General features: G+C 46.8%; 1 protein-coding gene across 5 annotated transcripts in view; it reads right to left on the bottom strand.

The window, feature by feature from the left end:
* LOC146809372 (voltage-gated potassium channel KCNC1-like) overlaps nt 1–19,811 on the bottom strand; it is a 631,507-nt gene that overhangs the window by 339,835 nt on the left and 271,861 nt on the right. The gene's annotated exons all lie outside the window — the stretch shown is intronic.

The raw sequence follows: 19,811 nt of genomic DNA, 5'->3' as shown, positions 1-19,811 counted from the left end.
AGGCAAATATTCTGGCCAATGCGCTGGCGCTGCGCCTCCAGTCATACCTCACTACCTTAATCCATCCAGATCAGTCGGGCTTCATGCCCCACAGTAACACGGCCCTGAATCTTCGTAGACTTCAGGGAGACATAGCTCGCAGTCCCACAATTGCGGAGGATGCGGTCATCCTCTCATTGGACGCCCGCATGGCATTCAACATGGTGGAATGGCCCTTCCTTTTCCCAGTGCTCCGGCACATGGGATTTGGTCCCAAGTTCTGTGCCTGGGTACGTCTTCTCTACACCAAACCCATGGCGCATGTCATGGCCAATGGTTGCACTTTAAAGAACTTCCCTCTGAGCAAAGGTACGAGACGAGACAGGGATGCCTGCTCTCCCCTCTCTTGTTCGCTATAGTACTCGAACCGTTGGCGGCGTGGATCCGCCAAGACCCTGTTATCAGGAGACTCAAGTGGGCGATGGGATGGGAGGACCGCATATTACTGTATGCGGATGACATTTTACTCTATATGGCGTCTCCCACCAGATCGCTGAACTGTCTCCTTGACATCTGTGCGGCCTATGGCAGAGCCTCTGGCTACACCATTAACTGGTCTAAATCATTGCTTTTTATCCTCCGTCCCCCCCCCCCCCCCCCAAAACTGCCGCGGAATTGTGACATTCAGATAGTGGAACGGGGTTTTATGTACCTTGGCATATATATATATATAACCCCCCAGGCGTCACACTTCATAGAAGAAAATCTCATGAAACCGTTGACCCGCTTCCGCCGCGATGTGAAACACTGGCGCTCTCTCCCTCTTACATTACTGGGCAGAGCTGCGCTCTTCAAAATGATGACATTGCCCAGATTTCTGTACGTCCTACAAAATACCCCGTTCCACATCTTCCCTTCCTTTTTCACTTTGATAAATGCCGAAGTAACCAAACTCCTCTGGGATGGTGGAACAGTTCGCATCGCCATGACAAAACTAGTTAGGGGATGGTACGATGGAGGAATTGCTCTCCCACATATACATACTTATTACAGGGCATCGCAACTCACGGAATACAATAGGTTCCCCTAGTGCTGCGGTCCCCGGAACTTCAGGTCCACTGCAGAGCCTACATGTACCATCTGGCGTGATTAATTAGCAGGGTGCAGGAGGCCAATAGACCCAGCAGCCTCAACTTCATCCTCACTGTGATCGAGTACCGAGGCTGAAATATTGAGATCATTGTCTGAAAGTCCTGGACTCTTCACTCCAGGGTGGGAAGGGCATAAAACTGCACCATATTTAGGATAGCTCTGATAAATGCCAGCATCTGCAAAGGAATCAGATGTGACTTAGGCATGTTGATAGTGAACCCAACAATATTAGAAGGTTTACCGTTATCTGGAAATGGTCTACAACTGTGTGGGGTGAGTCTGTGTTCAACAGCCAGTCAATTGAAGTACAGGAGGACTGGTACACACAGCCTCTGAAGGTGTGCTGGGACCACTGCTGTCTTGTTAATGAACACCCAAGGGCAAAGGGGAGAACCACAAACTGAAAATGCTCCTGGCCCACTGTGAACTACAGGTAGCATTAGTGAGCCTGCAGAAGAGGAATATGGAAATACTGATCCTGAAAGTCCAAAGCTTCCATCCAGCCTCAGGGATCCAGCGCAGACCAGACCTGGGCAAGCGTAAGCATCTTGAATTTGTACTTCAGCAGAAAGGTGTGAGAGAGCATAGATCTAAACTAGGGTCCAACCTTCTTCGAGGATGTAGCGGTAACAGCACCCTGTACTATTTCTGGCGCTGAAAACCAGTCTATGGCTCCTTTGGCCAAAAGGACCTGCACTTACATCTGCAAAAAGGACAGATATTCCACCGTCAGCCACACTGATGGGGATGGAAGGTGCGGTGGGGTGGAAAGAAATGGGAGAGTGCCTGACAAATTAGAGCACCCATGCATCAGAAAAGATGTTTGCCATCCTTAGAGAAAAAGTCTGGTCCTGTCTCCTATAGGGTGGGTGTGTGTTGAAAACGACACACTAAAGATGTTTTGCGTAATGGTTGCTGAAAGGGTGGGGTACAGAGCTCTGCATAGCCCATGATGTCCTAAACATTGTCTCTGCGTGCAGCAGCGTCGGCCACGCAATGGCTGTCAAGATTGCGAAGCTGGCGGCAGAATCTGGTGTTGCATATCCACGAAAGTGGATAAAGTGCTGAGAGAATTGTCCAGAAGGAATAAATAGAACCAGCGAATGCACTGTGGTATTACGCTCCTTAAAGTGTTCCAATGCAGAGACCACTTTTTCGCCAAAGTGGTGGAAACTATTAAAAAGCATGTCCATTAAAGAAGCCTAGACATCCCCGAAGCCCGCAGACCTCATCCAGGAGTGGCGCTGATAGACCGCACCCATGCCCAATGCCCAATCCAAGCACGCAGTTGTGTTGAGGCCAGACCTTTTTTATCAATTTCGCCGCATACCAATCCTGGCTGTCCTGTATGGTTTGGGCTAAATATGGCTGTAGCTCCATTAAAACTACCAGTAGGATTTGACTAATTGCATTGTATAAGGCATAACTGTAGTTCACAAGGATAAGTATCATACTATAGGGGTTTGCCCAAATGACCTCACTATACAGCACCATAAAGTAATGTAAACAGAAAAGTGTTATACTGTGGGTACAGATTCAACAGCGAGTAATTTACAGAGTAAATACTCAAATTAACCACTGGTATGTTTGTCTATTTATCACAGACCATGATTTACTCATTTACTTATAAATAAGCTTAATAATCCTCACTCTCAGGACTCATACCTGGAATGTACATATAAATTAGCATATGACAATACACATACATAACAAAAAATATAATCGAAAACATAGGACAATCAATCCCCTTATTCGTACATACAAAAAAATGTGTTAGATAAGAAAAGTAATGAAAACTAGAATCTTTCTTCCGTCTTCCAGTTGCTTCAAACACGTGTGGGTGTCTCCCAAATTAAGTCCACAGTCCATAAAGGTGGTAGCCCTAAAGAGAGTTCATACACGGAGGTCAGGCTTATCCTCTGTTTCTCTGGTGTGTGTCCAAAATATTGCTTTAAAGTTTTCTAAATTGAAAGACTCCTCCAAAGGATAGTGTCAACGCGTTTTAGCCCTTTTAACTGTGAGCCTCTTCAGGAAATTGAAAGAACAGAAGTACCTACTAAAATAATATTTACAAACTGTAATCACATTAAGGTTGTTAAACATCTCTATGCAGCACCAAACAGATTTAAAAGCCAGGTACAAGTGCATGTTGCTCTATAACATGGTGAGCCAAAAGTGCCACATGCAGGAAGTTTTGACTAGACTCCAAAAAACGTTATTCGACAACTAAGTCATAAAACAAATAAAGTAGTAAAATACATCAACACAGAGATAAAATATAATTCAGGTATGAGAACCAAAGCATTGGAACATATATAGAAGCTGTAAAAAATATAATGAAACAGTCAAAACCACATCCCAGTGTGCCCTTAGAGTTGTAAGTCAATCGTTATATAAAAGATACACTAACACAGTCAGCTAAACCTAGTGTATACACCAGTAAACTTAGGCATGCATAAAAGGAGTATTATCCAGAAAACATTTGCATTCAGGTATGAGAAACAAGGATTCGCAGTATACACAAAAGCATCAAAATATAATAAAACAATTAGAAACGCAATCCTTGTGTACCCATTGAGAAGTAATTCCAGGGTCACATATAAGATCTGGTAGGTCAACCAATGTGACCTAATGCATACACCAATTTGGTTAAACAAACATGGAAAAGTATTATCCAAAAGTCTTGCTTTGCATTCAGGTATGAGACCCAGAACATCACAGCATACATAGAAGCATTAAAATATAATGAGACATTAGACCACATCTCCTTGTGCACACAGGATCACAATTCAAAAGGCACGTGGGAGAGGAAGGAAAATAGAATAGTCCAACATAACTTAAGATCAAGACACAAATCAAAGAGTGTCCATTATTTTATGCATAGGTCAACAATTAAAAAATACATTTGGGTGCACAAACAGCCCTGGCTCTGATGACTCATATCCACCCCAGAGGTTTCACATATTAAATATGCATGATATGTAAGTTTGGGGTCCAACCCAAGAATCCTAAGTGCTGATCAACTGCTACGAGTACCCACTAATCTAGAGAGTGGCGTGATACATTTTGACCTTGCTAAAATGTAGCCTGGGAAGGCAAAAAAAGACATGTCCAATTGACTTGGTGAAAATAGTACAAGTTGGACATAGTAGATCGCCATTTAGAGCCAATTTAGTAGTGAATGTCTTCAGAGTAAGGGTGCCAACCTTAAATTGGAAATATAGTTTCCTATCTAAGGAACAGTGATGGCACCCCAATAGGGCTCAAAGTGGCTACTGTTTTTAAACTTTAAGACTTTTCCAGTTAGGGAGTTAGGGAGAGGCTGGCAGCTGAATGAGCACCAGTTTGAGTGACCAAGAGTCAGTAATGTTTTTTAATCGTCAAGGGTGAGAGGCCTGTTGCTGAAGATGGATTTACCCATAGGGATTGGAGACCAATAGTTGTTAATAGTCTTTGGATATTTTCGGTGCCAGGAGATTTTATTTTATATATATCAACCTCTAAGACATCATGAAGGCCATTCTATACTAAGCCAGTTCGGGTTGAGACCACAGCCTTCTCCAAAACATGAGAGAGTGAAGACTGGCTGCATCAGTGACCGTTCTCCTTCCCAAATCAAGCATTAATGGTACCAAAGGAGTGCTAGCAGGAAGATAGGTCAGGTTTCTACAGAACTTGCTCTCAGCATTTATAAGAGGGGAAACATTTGCGAACCTCCACAGCTCAGAGCCATACAACACAGAGTTAACTGCTTTGGCTTCATAAATTTGTGGAGCTAGGGAAAGATGTTTGATGAAAGAGGAGCTATGCTCTTTAATTATAGCACCAGCAATCTGTGCTTTAGAGTCATTCTGTCAATCTGCGGCTTCCAAGCCAGAGTCGAAGGTAGGGTTACGCCCATTTAGATAAAAACGTCTACCCTTTCCAATTGAGAGCCCCCCAGCTCTAGTCTTCCCTTAAACAACTTTCGTTTATTAAAAACCATTAACTTCGTTTTTGAGGAGTTAATCTCAAGACCTCAGGCCTTACAGAATTCCTCAAAATGAAATAACAAGCACTGAAGGCCACTAGGTGTTTTGGAGATAAGAGTATCATCCTCAAATAGGAGGATGGGCGTCTTTTTACCTGCCAGCGTGGGGCATCTGAAGGAATACTAGAAACAAAGGGAACAACATTGTTGAGAAATAAAGAGGATAAGGTGGGAGTAAAGACACAACCTTGGCGCACCCCCTTTAATATGGGATAACAATGTCAGCTCTTCCTGACCATCCCAATGAACCTGGGCATAAATGACCTTGTGTAGCCGGATTAAGACTGTGAGAAGATCCTGGGGCATACCCATGTCTGAAAGCACATGCCAGAGTTTATCCTGAGGGACCAAGTCAAAAGCTGATTGAAGCTCGTCAAAGGCAACACAAATGCTACCTCTGCCAATCTCCACCCTCCTCCAAAACAGGAGCAAGAAGCAAAAGACCTGATCTATGGTGCTTGTTTTACTACGAAACCCAACTGGGTAAGGAGACAGAACATCATTGACATCAATCCATTCCTGAATCTTGCCCAGAAGATGTGGACAAATGTTCTGTACATAATCGATTAAGCTAATTGGTCGATAATTGCACAACAAGGATTTGTCCCTTTTCTTATATATGGGGATAACTTCTCCTCCCTTCCCAGATTCTGATATGGGAGCTCCTTAAAAAATGGTATTTGCCAAGAAAAGAATATACCTGGTCCAGTTTCCCCTATCATGTAAGTAGACATCTGCTGGTATACCATCTGGGCCAGAGGTTATTGCATCCAAAGCTAGCGAGTTATCTTCTAGTCCAAAGGGAGTTGCTGGCAGATCAGAGACGTTATTGGTAGAAATTGCACTCACCATAACCTCACTAGAATATAAAGCAGAGAAATGTTCCATCCATGCAGTGGAGGCAATATGATTGTGAGGGATGGGACTACAACTTGGTGGAATCTTTGGATGAACATGCAGACTTCAAGTCCTGCCACCTTCACTGTTCCCAGTCTCTTTTTGCCTGTATCTGTGCCTGTTTATACAATTTCCTAGCTACGTGAATTCACTGGATATCTTTAGATCTTAGTGCTACTCCCAGCTGCTGGCAAAAGTGCCTACACTCCCCATTAACTAAGTCTTGGCTCTAATAGAATGATTGTGAGAATTAGTGAGAGTGACTGTAAAGTGATGAAGAATTTTCTCAAAAAGATCATTTTGACAGTCAGTGATAGCCACATCACCTCTTACGGTTAATGGTCCTTCAATCATAGCAGCTAGTAAAAGTTGGAGATCAATACCTATTGCACTTAAAAGATCAAGGGACTCAATAACTTGAGACCACTTTAAAAAGCGTATATCATTAGTAGGGTATATTTTCCTGGTACTAGTTGGGATTTGATGATTAGGTCCCAACTTGGAGCGCAGTGTATTCATAGTGAGGCACATCGGATTCTGGTCACTTTCGACCCTGGCCTCAACAGACATATCCTTGAAGTTTGACCATAGATGAAGATCAATTAAAATATAGTTGATACGACTGGAATGGGATGAATTGTCAAACGTACAAGCCCCACTCCCATCAGCTTTAGATCTCTTGTTCACAGACCTCACCCCAAATTCTAGGGACAAAGATTTTAACTGAGGAGCAGCATCAGTCCACTTGGTTATCGGGAGTAGATTGAGATGTGGAACGCCCCAGATCTTGTTCTCTTCTGCCTCTAGGCTGTCCTCATTCCTGTCTAACGGCTCTAAGGTAGTGTTAAAGTCCCCTACGCGCATTATGAACAATTCACCACAATGTTTCCCCGGGTACGACTCCAGGATTGCCACAGTTGGTGATCTAAGCCCTCCCCTGCTCTCTCTGGCATAGACATTGTAGATATCAATGGAACTTGAGTTCTCTATAGAAATTCGAACAGCAAGAATGTCAGTGAAATCTACATAAAGCTGGTAGATTTTTAGGTCCAGATTTACCTGAATCGAGATTAAGGTATCAGCCGGTCTACCTACGGGACCGCGTGTGGCAGGCATAAAAAGGTTTATATCAAGGCCAGACTGGGAACCAAAACCGGCCCTGGTAAGCTGCTCAGCCGGCCCCCTTGGTGGGGAGGGGAGGTGCTGCCGAGCTGTTTGCTAGGGCCATTTTGGCCGATTTTGTTACAGGGGCAGAATTGCCGGCCCCTCGTAACACTAACGGCCCCCCAGGGGCCCAAAACAGGCCCCACCCTGGCGGACCACCGCGGAAACGCCCAGTGCCTGCTACAGCCAGTCCCACCCTGGTTTATATAACCTGGCTTCAAAATTGGGTCCAGGGACTAGGTTTCGTGGAACAAGCAGATATCATTCTCCTCAATAAAGTTGTTCCACTCTGGGGAAGCAGCTTTAATTTTAAAGCGGACATATTCCAAGAGACAACTGAAACCATATCAGTGCCCAGGGCTGGAGCGGGCAAAGAGAAGGAGCACAGTGATGTCAGGCCTCATCATTTGACATTCAACACTAGCATAAGTGGTAGGTCCTATAAGTGACGGCCTAACGTATTGGGCACTACATCCAGCTGGAAGAAGATTGTCAAAAGGAAGGGTAAGGCGAGATGGAGAACAATCGATGTACACTGATTAAAAGGACCCCACAACCTTAGAAAATGAGGGTTTGTAGTGGACTCTGTTTGTCAATCAATTGACCTCATAGGTGAATCTATCACTAGAGTAGGAGAGGGGGCACACCCATCCTTTGGTTGATGAGGCTCTTGAAGCCTATATTCAAAATGAATATTTGTGTTAAACAGAGTAGATTTCAGCAAATCAAACGCCACAAGGTTCTCCACTAAGTCTCTAGAAGGAAGGATCAGCTTGATAGTATCATAGAGTATGTTTGGGGAAGCCAGATGGCTCCAAGGATATCCTCTCTAATGATGGAGCGACAGCCTCTCTCTTTACAAATCCAGTGGATGGATTTGTTTAGTAAAGAAGCTTCACCTTCTTTATATTGGGTTTGGTTACATTTTGGAAACGTTAACCATGAAAATTGAGCATCTGCTTTGTGAAATTAGAGAGACCTGCTTGGGAGGAGCATGCTATGGAGATACTTGAGTGCTCTTTGTGTGACCAAGGTCTTCCTTAAATTCAGCTCGGAGGTACGTGGGGAGTGTAGAATATGAGGCGTGTACTGTTTGAACCAGCCTGATTGGATCTGTGCCTTCACCTTATTTGCTAGCTCCTGGTGTTTCGTAACGGGTCTGTGGTCATTTGAGCAGAAGGGTTTGTCATTCTCCAAAGGTTTTCAGCCCCTACTCAGTGTCTGCTTCTCTAAGTGCATGTTTAACAACCACCAGCAGTTCTTTTATCTTGCATTAAATTATCTGTCTAGGCTAATAGTTGCACTAACATTCCCCCCACCTCCTTTCTTAATTCAACAAGCTGTTGGGCTAAGTGAGCTGGTTCATCTGCTGCTGCGGGCAACATAGTTTGTACAGTGTGAGAACCTATACAAGGGTCCTGGAGGGGTAGAGGCTGTGTCAGAGCAACTACGGAAGATAACGATTATTACACGGCATTGAGTATGAATGTGTGAAATCATTGTCCTCATTTGTGGCTTTAGCTGCATCTAAAACAGGAGATGTTTAAATTAATGGTGGAATATTAACTTTAGTTTTAGTTTTGCTGGGATGGCTTTTAAAATATCTATGTATGTTTGAGGGCTGCGAATTGTGCTTATTAGCCAGCCCAACAATTGCATTGGCGACTCGGGAAGCTGATGACTTTAGAATTGAGCCACAGTTATTGGAAAGATTGGCTTTTTTACAGCAATTGTGCACAGACCCTAATTGTGCTTAAGGTAACTTGTCTGGGCTAGACTTCCTCCATCAGGAACTCAATCTCTTTTAGTGTGCAATTGCCAGCATTAGTTGCATTTTTAGGGTGTTTGGCATTACCCTGCACCACATCTAATGCTTTCTGCTTGCCCAAAGTTCCACTGATGAAGGGAGCAACGAGGGCACAAATTGCATATGAAACAAACAATCAACTAATAGACAATAAGTGATAATACCAGCTTGGCAGATACAGACAGCTATCTTAAGTCTACAGGACAAAGTGAAGCAGCTAAAGAAGTCACTTACTGAAGAAAGAACACAATGGTCTGTCCATTAAAATGCCTTGATAATCCGTGCCCTGATGAGACAGGCAAGAGGGGTGGCCCAGCCCAGCCTCATTCGGGTGCAGATGGGCCCGGCCTGGGCTTTGCCTGGGCGCGGCTAGTGCTATGGGGCTGCAGCTCACCTGATATTGCGCTGGTGGAATGAGCCTCAGGTGTGATTGTGCTGGGGACTGTAGGACCTGGAGTCCAGAGCGGAAGCATCTGCAGTGGCCAATCCCAGGGGAGCCCTTGAACAGGTTGAAACATGGCAATGCGAATCTCTACAGGTCTCCTCTTGGCAACAGGAACAGTCTCACCCCAAGGCATGAATCAAGATGTGAAGTGCAGCCCCCGATGAGCGGGACTGTAGTGTGCCTGTTATTGTGCTGGTTGAATGAGTCTCAGGTGTCGTGGCGCAGGGATTGAGGGACCTGGAGTTCCAGCACCAGCGGGAGCGTTCACAGCAGCCAATCCCAGTGGATGCCTTTGACCGGGTTGAAATAGGGCTATGCAAATTTGTACAGGCAAGAATCAGGATGTGAAGAAAAAAACGTGAAGTGTTCTCTAGTTGATTGTACCATGGGGACTAAACTGGCATGCATTCCCATAAACATCGAGGATATATCCGTGAGTAAAAAGGGGTTAGCTGTGTAAATGTGCTACCACACGGAAAGTGGGAGTTGGGTCATGCATGTTCACGTCTCACGGAGTGCATGGGGCAAAAAGGTGATATATCAAAGAGACCGCCACAGCGTGTAAGGTCTAGCTCTATACGACCGTTGATGAAAATATAGGGAGTATAATCCACGCTCAGAGATGCACGCTGGAACAGCAATGGGTAGGTCACATGAACAACAAGGGGCACTTACTGGTTGCTTGCTGCGGAAACTGCAAGAAAACACATATGCTGGTGCTGTCCTTGCCCTGGTTAAAACTGCACTCCAGATAGAAAAGAAACAAGCATTGGCATAGTCAATAGGTCTCACCTTTGGGACCTTATAAGTGTTTAGCCATGCAACAGTTGCATAACTAAATACTTCTAAGGTCCCAAAAGCGAGACCTATTGGCTAAGATCAAACATCAAAGCGTCCGTGCCGAAGTGCGGCCGCGAAACCGAAAGTAATCGTGGTAAAGCGCGGCACGCGTGCCCGCACACATGCACTGTAGCTCTAGACTGGCCTGGTAGCACTTTTTGGAGCCCTCTCAATAAGTCTCGCCAGACCAGCGCATGCGCTGGGTCAGGCGAGACCTAAAAAATGACGTGCGAGAAATGTGAGGCATTCCGTCTGTTAGCGGTCACTACAAATGTAACAATAGCACTGTTTTGCCAGTTCACGAGTGTCACTAAAACAATCACAATCCACTAGTTGTCATTACTTTTCTTATCTCACGCATTTTGTTGAATGTACTAATAAGGCGATTGATTGTCCTCCTTTTATGATTTGGTTCTATTTTTTGTTATGTTTGTGTGTACTTTTGGCTCCACATGTTATAAAGCAACAGGTACCTGAAGAACAAGTTACTTACCTTCGGTAACACTGTATCTGTAAGAGACGTATATTAGTTATGGATTCCTTGTCTTAGAATTACCCCCAGGCGTTAGACTGGAACCGGAGAATTTTTCTTCAGCAGTACCCCTGCGCGTCGGTAGGTGGCGTCAGTCGACTCTGCGTTCGTTGTTGGCATCATGATCGCCGGAATGACGTTGAGGTATCTACTTAGACGCCGCCCCTGCGCTCTGACCTCAGTTCTTTACACGAAATTCCACACCAGAAGCGCAGAGACACTAACCACTGGTGCAGAAAAACTTGGGCCCTGCGAAGGAGTCCCTTACCCTAGAAGTCGGTTCGCAGAACGGGAGGATGAGTGGGGCGGTAAGGAATCCATAACAAATATATGTCTCTTACAGATATAAGTAACTTGTTAATCTGAAAGAGACTATTAGTTATGGATTCCTTACCTTAGAATAGATACCCCAGCAATACCAATCCCGGAGGAGGGCCTGCAAACTAAGTTCACACCAGAAAGTCCTGGAGAACTGAACGGCCAAAGAAGCCGTCTCTCCAGACTTGACTGTCCAGGCAGTAATGCTTAATGAACGTGTGCAAGGAAGCCCACGTGGCTACCTGGCAGATGTCATGAGGGGGACTCCACGTCCCAAAGCAGTAGTTGCGGCCATCACCCTGGTGGAATGGGCATGCAATCCTACTGGAGGTTCCTTTTTCGCCAAGGAATAGCAAATTTTAATGCAAAGAACGACCCATCGAGAGATGGTTATTTTTCGAAAGGCCCAACCTTTCTTGCCGCCCACATAGCCAACAAAGAGCTGATCATCCACCCGGAATTGTTTTGTGTGATCGAGATAAAATGAAAGTGTACGTTTTGGATCCAGACGGTGACGTCTCTCCTCCTCTTTAAAAGGATGCGGGGCGAGAAGAAGGTAGGCAAAGTGATGGTCTGTGCTATGTGGAAAGAGGTACCACTTTGGGAAGAAAAGAAGGTTGAGTTCGAAGGACAACCTTGTCTGGATGAACAGCAAGGAAAGTAGAGGCAAGAGCCTGACGCTCACTCACCCTGCGAGCAGAAGTGATGGCAACCAGAAAAGCAGTCTTTAAGGTTAAGAGTCTGAGAGGACAATTATGTAGTGGCTCGAACGGAGTACACATTAGGTAAGTCAGAACAAGGTTCAAGTCCCACTGAGGTATTAAGAGAGGAATAGGAGGAAAAAGGTGAGTAATGCCCCTAAGGAAACGATTAACAATAGGGGACTTAAAAAGAGAAGGCTGATCAGGAAGGCCGAAAGATAGCCTTTAAGAGTGCCCAGAGAACAGCCCTGCTGGGCCAAAGAAAGAATGAAGAGGAGAGCCTCTAAACAGAGGGGCAGAAAGGGGATCCACAGCCTTTGCTGTGCACCATGCCACAAATTTGTTCCATCTACAAGCGTATACCGTTTTGGTGGAGGGACGCCTGTCTGCCAAGATAACGATTTCGGGAGGAAGGTCGAAAGCTGTCAACTGTCGCCGCTTAATCTCCAAGCAAGGAGGTGGAGCCTCGACAGGTTTGGATGGAGGACCGTCCCCTGCTGCTGCGACAGAAGATCCTCCCAAAGGGGCAGTCTGATAGGAGGATCGATGGCCATGCTCAAGAGCTCGGGATACCCGTGCCCAGTCTGGAGCTACAATATTTACTTGGGCCCGGTTGCGCTTGATCTTCTTCACCACTCTGGGTAGAAGTGGTAGAGGAGGAAAGGCGGATAGAAGACCGCAACTCCACTTGCGGCGAAAAGCATCGCCTTGCGAGTGCCGCCTTGGAAATTCCAATGCGCAGAACTGCTGACGTTGCGCGTTCTCTTCGGGGGCAAAAAGATCAAACGAAGGCTCTCCCCACTGCTGAAAGAGACCTTGCACCAGCTCTGAGCAAAGACGTCACTCGTCATCCATCATGCAGCAGTGGCTGAGTTTGTCGGCCCTGGCGTACAGGGAACCTGCCAGGTGTTGAACCACCAGGGATATTCCCTGATGTTCCAGCCATGTTCAAAGGCGAAGAGCCTCTTGACATAGGGTCCACAACCCCACTCCGCCCTGTTTGTTGTAGTACCACATGACGGTGGTGTTGCCCGTGAACACCTGCACTACTCTCCCTTTGAGAGAAGGAAGGAATGGCTTCAGTGCAAGACGAACCACCCGGAGCTCCAGAAGGTTGATGTGGAGCACGGACTCCACCGGAGACCAGAGGCCTCTGATCTCTGCCTCCCCCATGTGGCCGCCCCACCCCAGAAGTGATAAATCTGTCACCACTGTGAACTCTGGTTGGGTAAGGAAGAGGGATCTGCTGCTGACCCAATCCTGGTTTGTTAGCCACCACTGCAATTGGTGTGCAGTGCCCCCCGAGATCTGGACGCAATGGGAAAGATTCCCCTGATGCTGTGCCCACTTGAATGTCAGGTCCCACTGCAGAGCCTGCATATGCCACCTGGCAAGATCCACCCGCAGGATGCAGGAGGCCATGAGACCCAGCAGCCTCAGGGTCATTCTGACGAAACCCGGAATAGAGGCTGAAAGATCAGAATCATAGCCCGAATATCCCGGACTCGCTGTTTGGGAGGATAAGCCCAAAACTACGCTGTGTCCAGCACCACCCCAAAGAGAAAAGGAGCTTCTGAGATGGAATCAGGTGTGACTTTGGCGTGCTGATAGTGAACCCCAGTGAATGCAGGAGGTCTGCCGTAGTCTGGAGATGGGAGACAAAAGCCTAGGGCGAACTCGCCTTCAACAGCCAGTCGTCGAAATAGGAGAAGACTGGAACCCCTGATCTGCCAGATGAGCTGCGACAGCCGCCATCACTTTAGTGAACACCCGAGGGGCGCTGGTAAGGCCAAAGGGGAGCACGGTGACCTGAAAGTGCTCGTGGCCTACCGTAGATAACGTCGGTGGGCAGGCAGGACAAGGATGTGAAAATAGGCGTGCTGCAAGTCCAATGCTACCATCCAGTCGCCAGGGTCGAGGGCAGACAGAACCCGAGCCAATGTCAACATTTTAAACTTCTCCTTCTGGAGGAAGCGGTTGACATCCCTGAGATCCAAGATAGATTGCAGGCCTTTGTCCTTCTTGGGTACATGGAAGTAGTGGGAATAACAAAAACGACCTACTTCTGGCACAGGGACTCGCTCGATGACTCCCTTGGCCAAGAGAACCGCAACTTCGTGACAGAGAAGGGCCAAGTGATCCTCCGACATGCGATGGAAAGCAGGTGACATGGAGGGAGGGGTGGTGTCCAAGGGGAGGGAGTAGCCCCTCTGGACGATCTGCAAAACCCACCTGTCTGACGTGATGTTGTGCCAGTGGGGGAGGTGATGACGAATCCTGCCGCCCACTGGCAACTGGTGGCCCTGGAAAGTCGGACTAGGAAGGCTTGGAGGCTACTGCAGAGGGGGCACTGGTGGACTGGCCCGCCTACTGGCCCCCAGACCCACGAAGCTGGGTCCCACATCCTCGGCCGTGCAGAGGCTGGGCAGCTTGAGCAGACTTGTAGCTCTGGGCGGGATGTAGTGGGATGTCCATTCCGTAGCCACGAAAGGGACGAATTGTGGACTGTGCCAGGCGAGAGGTGGTAGCGAGGCCCAAGGATCTAGTCGTAGCCATAGAAACCTTAAAGCGCTTGAGCGTGTTCTCCGCTTTGTCGCCAAACAAGCGACGCCCATCAAAAGGCATGTCCAAAAGAGTTGATTGAACATCACCTGAAAAGCCGGTGGACCTCATTCAGGCATAGCATCTCAGGGCTACTGACGTTGAAATCGTCCTGCCTAGCGATTCGGCGGTGTCCAGCCCACATTGTATGGCGAACTTTGCTGCATCTCTACCCTCAGTAAATACACAGGAGAGCACAACACGGGCCTCCTCCGGGCACTGTGGCAGCACGTGCGCGACCGTGTCCCACATGGAGTGAGTGTAACAGCATAAGAGACACGCGGTGTTCACCGACTGCAGTCCTAAGCTGGCAGAAGAAAACATCTTCTTCCGAAGGTGATCCAGCTTCTTGGGTTCCCTATCAGGTGGAGCAGTACGGAACGTGCCCTTGGAAGTTGAGGCTTGAACCACCAAGCTCTCAGGGGTAGGGTGTTGGGAGAGGAAAATGGGGTCGCCTGGGGCCAGGCGATGGCGTCGGGCAATCATCCTATCCACAGGGGCCCTGTGCCGGGCTTGGACCAAGTGCCCAGAAGGATGTACGTGAGGGCCTCATTGAATGGCAGCAGGGGCTCCAAAGAGGCCGCTGACAGTTAAAGCACCTCGGTCAGGAGGTTAGTCCTGACTGCCACCATAGGAAGCTTAAGGTTCAAGGCCTCAGCCGTCCTACGCAACACCACATCGTCGGAGGCTCCCTCCTCCATAGCCATGGTAGGGGGAGAAAGCATGCTAAGGTCTGGAGAAGTGTCCAGACCCCTGGCCTCAACCAACTCCTCTTTCCAGTCCGGTTCTTCTAACTGATCTACCAGAGGGTCTACAGTCACCTCCCAGTCCTCCCCACCCTCCTCTGGTTGCCACTCAGGATGATAGGGAACACCAGGGTAGAACAGAGGTACAAAAGTACCGGTCGGCACCGGTACTGGCGTTGGTCGATGCTGGTTCGGCTCCATGTCCATGTTGAGGGGGAGACTGGGGTCGACATCAGTTAGGGACACAACCGGCTTCAGAGGGGGCAGAGGTGTCGCCAATGGATTCGGCGCAGGAGGAGATGTCGTAAGGTCGACCAGCGCTGATCTGGATCCAGGTCTGAATCCCCGGGGTCCCAGCGGCGCCGAAGCCGCCGGCATCAAAGGGCTAGAGCCCCCAGCCAAGTCCGCGGGCCCCGAAGGCACGCAGGTGGATTCAGGGTTCCCAAAGATGGAGTGGAGGGCTGCGTAAAAACTACGAAGTTGGGCAGGGGTTGCTCGGGCAAGGGAGGGAAGCTTGGAGCCGACCCAACAGGCTCCGCGGGCCGAGCCGGACGACTACTTTCTGCATTCCGTGTAGCGTTGGACGACGGGGAGAACGCGAAGAAGGACGGTGCTTCTTTGCCTTCTTTTTGTGCTTCGACTTACCCAAAGACGAAGACTTCGTAGAGGAGTGATTGATGGTGGTGACTCCGTGACCGGTCCCGCAACCTCCCTCTCGACCGGGACCTTGACCTGCGTGGAGCCAACTGCCGAGCCTCCAGAATCTTTTGGGACCGCTCCCGCAAAGACTTCAGATTCATGGCCCGACAGTCGGAGCACGACTTCGGGTAGTGGTCGCGCTCCAAGCACCACAGGCACACAAGGTGCGGATCCGTAACCGACATCAACTTGTGACAAGAGCCACAAGGTTTGAAGCTAGTCTGTCGATGTGACATCCCTGTGCACCAGGAGACGAACGACTCGAAAAAGATGTCGACAAAAGTCGAAAAATGACGGTCAAAAAGTGACTAGAGGTACCGCTCTCTCTGGATCTGCGCTGGACGGCGTGGAAAAAGAAAGAACTGATGTCAGCGTGCAAGTGCGGTGTTTAAGTAGATACCGCGACTTTATTCCGGCGATCACGACGCCAACGACGAATGTGGAGTCGACCAATGCCACCTACCGACGGGCAGAGGTACTGTTGAAGAAAATTCTCTGGATCCAGTCTGACGCCTGGGGGTAATTCTAAGGTAAGGAATCCATAACCAATAGTCTCTCTCAGATCTGTTTTTTAAATCTATTGAATCCACAATAGAAATGTTTAGCACCCTAAATGTGATTATAGATGTGAATATTATTTTAATAGGTACTTCAGTTCTTCCAATGTCCTGAAGAGCTTCACAGTTAAACAGGCCACAACACGTTGACACTATCCTTTGGAGATGTCTTTCAATCTAGAATACTCTAAAGGAACATTTTGTACACACACCAAAGAAACAGAAGACAAGCCTGGTCTCCGTGTATGAACTCTCTTAATGACTACCTCCTTTGTGGACTGTGCACTCAATTTGGGAGACAGCCACACAGGTTTGAAGATACTGGAAGGCTGAAGAAAGATTCTAGCTGTCATTACAATTCTTATCTCACACATTTGTTGTATGTACTAATAAGGCGATTGATTGTCCTCCTTTTAAGAATATGGTTCTATTTTTTGTTATGTATGTGTGCTGTAATATGTCAATGTATATGTACATTCCAGGTACAAGTACCAAGAGTGAGAATTATTGAGCTTGTTTATAAGCAAATTAATAAATCATGGTCTGTGATAAATATAGAAACATACCAGTGATTCATTTGAGTATTCACAGTGTAAATTACTCACTGTTAAATATGTAGTTTGCAAGGAGGCAGCCGGCACTGACTGAGCACAAGGCGAGATTGGCCAATGAAAATATGCGTTTACCAAATGTTTCCATGTGTTTCGACTCACAGGTAGGAGGAGTATTTGGAAAGGCATTGCGCTTGACTCTGCTGGCTGACACCTGCACCACCAGACTCTCTGGCATAGGGTGTTTTGTTAAATCATCAGAGCTGCGTGGTGCCGGTCTGTGGCAGCAAGCATATCTGCCTGTTGACCAGTGTCCTAGAGCCTGATTGTGCCCAAGTGCACAAGACAGTATCTGTTAAAGCCTCTTTGAAAAGAAAGTCAGTATGTGCTTGACCAGGCTGAAGAATCTTGGTGAGGTCATTAGTTTTGACCTCTATTGTAGGTATTGCAGGAAGCTGCAGGTCAAGGACGTCTGCAGTCTGCCTCAATACCATAAAGAAAGAGGTGCTATCCTCTGTGGCAGGACACGGGGACAGACAAGTGTAGTGTCTGGTGTGGTATTCAGACCACTGGCATCCTGTAATTCTTCCTCATCGTATTGTGGGATGAATGTGCCCCCCTCATTTTAGCACAGTGGTCTCCAACCTTTTCAATGGGGAGAGTAACTTCTGGTCTATGACAACCATCTTGAGCTATTGCCCGGAATAGAGATGAGATACTGGCATGAAAAAGATAAAGCCATTTTAATACTGCCCCTAGAGCACCTAGTTCTGCTGTAGTCAGCACACACCATTTATGGCAGAAAAGCTATATTGGGAAAGGCTTATTTGTATGGTTTCCAAGGACCTGTTTTGTCTTTTTGCTCTTCTTTATGAATCAACTGTGAGAGTTGAGTGTCACACTGGGGTTTATGTTACCTCTGTTGTGAAGTCTATGGGATGACACTATTCTATTGAGAGCTTGGGCCCGAAAGACAAATCATTAGTTGGCTAATTACCCTAAAATCCTTTGGTTGATGTTGAGAAACTGGCCCGGACTTAATGATTCAAGATTAAAAAATACGTTTTCGCAGACTTCACAGTACTCTGCAAGAAACATTTCTCTGCTGCCATCCCCATACCCATGTGTAGATCTCTGACGCAAAGTTAAAACACAAATCAATGAATGAAGACATTTAGGAGGGAAGGAGAAGAGAAAGAACGAAAGAGAGAAAGAGAGAAAGAAAGAAAGAGAGAAAGAGAGAAAGAAAGAAAGAGAGAAAGAAAGAAAGAAAGAAAGAAAGAAAGAAAGAAAGAAAGAAAGAAAGAAAGAAAGAAAGAAGTAAGGAGACGGGGAGAAGGAAAAGTAAGAGCAGGGAGAGGAAGAAGTAAGAAAGAAAGAAGGTGAGGAGGAGAGGAAGAAAGAATGCAATAGAAAGGACAAACAATAGAGAAAAGCAAGAGAGAAAAGAAGAGAAAGAAAGGAAAACAAAGGGAATGCAAGGGAGAAAGAGAGAGGGAGAAAGAAAGATTCAAATATAGCGCAACTCTCCTCTATATATTTTACTGCCTTTGATATTAAGGAAATAAACCTCTGAGACGAATCAACAATACAATAGGCCCCAGCAATCTGCATTTTTCTGGCAAAGCCTAATCTGAAGGAAGGCCACTGCATGCACTGACGATATGGGGCTGCACACGACAAACCACCCCCTGACTTCTGCAGAACCAACACGCGGGTAATGCAGCCCTATGCCTGAGGTTAGAACATAATCTGTAACATGCACAGAAGACTCGGGCACAAGGACTTGAGACTTTTCTGCCCACATCATTAATATAAGTAAAAATGAGTGACCTGATTGTGCACCTGAACCTCTGTGATTAGTATAAAGTAATCTGAACCTGTGCTTAAATAATGCCTCTGCCACAAACTACTGGGGGCTTTAATTGATAGGGCGCCCAGGTAGAAGAGAGTACTTGGAGGGGAAAGGTGGCCGGAGACGAGGGATGTATCACTCACAGGTGACCGTAACCAGGGGTACCACCTTGTATTTGATCATCAAGACGCACTGTGGCAGTGTTTAGATCTGCTGTGAGATAAAAATACTTTATTTTACATAAAGACAAGCACTAAGATTGGCATTGAGTTGTATATGCAGGCTGGCTGTGAAGCTCTAAGCATATTGAACCGATACGACCCCCTGGGAAGCCTGTGACTGCTTGCCCTCGTTACCCTCAGAGTCAAGTGTAGGAATGGTTGTACTTGGCCCTGTATGCACAGCCATAATAGGATGGACACCAGAGGCAAGCAGCCTAACCCACCATGGCTGGGGTCATTATCCCCTGCCTGCCCCACACTCCCTTACACCCACAAATAGGTCTGAAGGGTCTCTTCATGCTATTGACAGTTTTCACAGGTACTAACAGGTACTAAACTCAAAGGATCTCAGTCTACTACATTTCGGGAGGATACCAGGCCTTGCAGTAGAATCAATAGTACATTGAGCCACCAAGCCTGGTTCAAGAAAAGTGTGCTATTAACAAGTATTAGCTTCTCCAGAGTTAAAAAAAATATGGTATGCACAAGTGTGAGATACAGCAAGGTAGAACAAGGAAGTTCTGCTGCAGTCTTAGATAGAGCGAGAAAAGATAGGAATTGTGTACTGAAGTAATATACACCAGAGCTAGAATGATTGTAAAATACACTAACTGCGAAAGAAGAAGGGTGAAATACTGAAGAGGTAAAATGGGTATAAATTACACCAGGTTAAGATAGACTGGCTGGATAGAGATGGAAAAAAGGGTTACAGAGGC

Source organism: Triturus cristatus, chromosome 7, assembly GCF_964204655.1.
Source record: "Triturus cristatus chromosome 7, aTriCri1.1, whole genome shotgun sequence".
NCBI classification, from domain to species: Eukaryota; Metazoa; Chordata; class Amphibia; order Caudata; family Salamandridae; genus Triturus; species Triturus cristatus.
This window is presented reverse-complemented; position numbering and strand designations above follow the sequence as displayed.